The following is a 3,040-nucleotide window of genomic DNA, read 5'->3' as shown; positions in this document are numbered from 1 at the left end:
TTGGTGGAAGCGAGGCGGAACATAGTACGTCTGCACTCTTCCACGAGCCGAACAGCCGAGCGTGACGTCACGCACACGGACGGCGGTTCTCGCTGTGTGCGTGCCCCCACCACCTCGGTGCTCTTGGTGCTAGCCTGCCAAAACTTTCATCACTGCTCAGTGCCCGCGCAGACGTCGTCGCGGTCAGTTGTTTTTCACCTCGATGTACATATAGTATGTGATGTATGTTTGTTGTGAGTTTGTACATAATACGTTTGTGAAGAAGCGTACATACGGAGTGAAACACTGACTGTGCACGTGCGACGAGTCGAGAAAAACAGAGAGAGAAAAAGGAAGAAAGAGCAAAGTGAGTAACGACGGCACCGATCGAAAACATCGATTGGGTGAAAGTCGCAGCTTTTTTCTCACAAGAAGTTCGGCGACTCCGGTAACATTTGCAATGCTTAAGAATGACGCGACGGCTCGGTCGCGGATTCTCCCGTTGATCTTCGCGAGATCCGCTAGAAAAAAAGAGTCGCGTTCTTTCCTACGACAGTAGAGAATAGTTTTCTCTGATTCGCAGCACTGTTAATATAAAATCTTGTGCAAGTAGCTACTACATACAGCAACGTGATTTAGAGAGAATTCTGAATAATACAAAAATAGATAGAGTTTGACCTTTATATAATATATAGTTCCGTGTCTTAATGTGTGTCAAGTTTACACTTCATTTTCTCTCCTTCTTTTGAACTACATTAACATTACTCATCAACTACTAAAATTATTGTACATCATTTATTTCTTTTAATAGAAACGACACACGCCATGCTTGTGTATATGTATACTATAATATATATAACTATACTTTTAATAACACTGTTTAAACTACAATAATAATACAAGTTGTAACATTCTTCCCTCTCTCTCTCTCTCTCTCTCATCTCTCTCATCTCTTCGCAGTGCAAAAGAAATAAATTTTAATACTGTAAAAGTTTTAATTTTACTACTATAAAAGAGTTACTCTAAAAGAGTTTAATATTGGTAGTTATTAAACTTTTTCTGTTATTGTTACCAAGAGATTTAGTATAATATTATTCGATTATTTGTTGTTTATTATCGTTTTAGTACCATACTAAACCCTTTTGCTACAATGAAGTCTAATGCAAAGCACGTGTGACAGACGGCGAAATTTATCACGCAAAGTATATAAGTTTTGTAGAAAGTATAAATGTTCAATTTCTTCAAATAATTTCTAAATAAGTTTTGGATAACTTTATCTAAAAGATAAAGTATATCTTTTTGTATATCTTTATGTAGAGGATAGTTATCGGGAGGTATGAAGAAATCGGGCCTAAAAGTCAAAACTGAATTACTGCATTAATGTAAGAATATATGAATTATTGCAGTAATATAAGAATATATGAATACCGATGATATGATATGATAATTACAAAAACACTCCCAAGCGCTTTTAACACCGTTTAAGCGATATCGGTTGAGCGGCTATAGGCACTTAAACCAATTAAAAGTTTAATTATTACTTACAATTAGTTGCTGTCTACTACTTAATTAGTAAACGCGGGAATATTAGTAAGTGATTTCTGAAGCACCTGGTATATTAATTACTCTCGATCATTATTCAAGCATAACTCGTCTCTATCTTAAATGCGGTCTATCGAGAGCCAATTCTTGTGCACTGCACGTCACGGTCGGATCATGTCACGTCACTTCACTCGTGCCTGATACACTCCATGCGTCACTATGCGTCGAGACGTCTCGAAATATCTTGCGCGACGCACGTGAATGTCTTCAGAATGGGGAATGCTCGTCGTTAACACGTGCCACATATATGTATTAAAAAATGTTTTGGAACGACATTCAAGTTAGAATGAAGTCTTTCGTCTCTACTAGAATAATAATAGTAATCCGTTAAAAGTAATAATAGAATAATAATAGTAATCCGTTCAATCACTTTATTATGATAATTATTGATATATTATTAATAGTTGTTTAAAATTAGCGTAATTTATAATATTGCTGAATGTTATTATAACAATTATTTACAAATCAATATTAAGATAAAACAATAATGATAAAAAAACTGTTTACTGTACAACTTTACAGTAGAAAAAATTCGTGATTATCAAGAGTGGACTTCCAGCCGATACAAAATATGTAGCGTAAAAAATTTTGCGTTCAGAAAGAGTAGAAAATATTCGGAAATAATCTCGTGTTTCAATGTTATTATTTATTTTTACGTTGAATATTTTGCTAATATATCTATAGATATATTATAGATATATTATAGATATATTTGTACTGTTATCAGAAGAAATTTACAAGTTTTGTATGAGATAGCCTCTGTAAAAGCATAACAAAACTCAGGAATAACATAAATTCATAGTATTTTCCATCAATAATACAGTTTACTTATAAAATATCTCATTTGAACGTCGAAGCACTAAACAATTTGTCATTGCATGTTCCTGAAGAAAAAATGTCTCAGTTTTATTTGAACGCAACGAGTATTAAATTTTAACTTGGTTTTGAAGAGCGCAAATAAATTTACGTGAACTTTATCATAAGTTCATAATCACATTCGGATGTGATAAGCCGATGCTTGTTGTGCGCAATTACGCACGCATTGCTTACATTAATATCGAAATTGTTTTAAAATCTCGTCTATTATTCCACATATCACATTTTTCTGTATTTTCTTGCTTGAACTCGGAATTTCTCTGCGAAAAAACTTAAAATTTTTCTTTTGATTTCTGAATCCCAGAAAATAATGGCAACTTTTTTTCATTTTGTCGGCAAGGATTCTTGTAATGTATGAGACATTAGTAGTTCAATAGATTCCGTATTTTTATCTGTATATTTTTCAGCGTGTTGTTGCAACTTTTTATGTAGTAACTTTTCACATGTAGTTAACTGAGAAAAAAAACCAATGAATGAATATAAGGCCTTACGAGCCGTTCTCAAAGTGTTGAGCGAGAACTTATACATGTATATATATATATGTATACACATGTAACGAATTCACTTGTAAATTTTTACAAGT

General features: G+C 33.5%; 1 protein-coding gene across 2 annotated transcripts in view; it reads left to right on the top strand.

Moving 5' to 3' along the window:
- The first annotated feature begins 160 nt into the window (after positions 1-160).
- LOC109861884 (multidrug resistance-associated protein 4-like) overlaps positions 161-3,040 on the top strand; it is a 26,346-nt gene continuing 23,466 nt past the window's right edge. For both annotated transcript variants that reach the window (XM_020441722.1, XM_020441723.1), the window contains exon 1: positions 161-346. The gene's annotated coding sequence lies outside the window, so the exon portion shown is untranslated. The remainder of the gene's footprint in view (positions 347-3,040) is intronic.

The sequence above is a fragment of the Pseudomyrmex gracilis genome, unplaced genomic scaffold, assembly GCF_002006095.1.
Source record: "Pseudomyrmex gracilis isolate BER0280 unplaced genomic scaffold, ASM200609v1 scaffold_1117, whole genome shotgun sequence".
In the NCBI taxonomy this organism is placed as follows: Eukaryota; Metazoa; Arthropoda; class Insecta; order Hymenoptera; family Formicidae; genus Pseudomyrmex; species Pseudomyrmex gracilis.
This window is presented reverse-complemented; position numbering and strand designations above follow the sequence as displayed.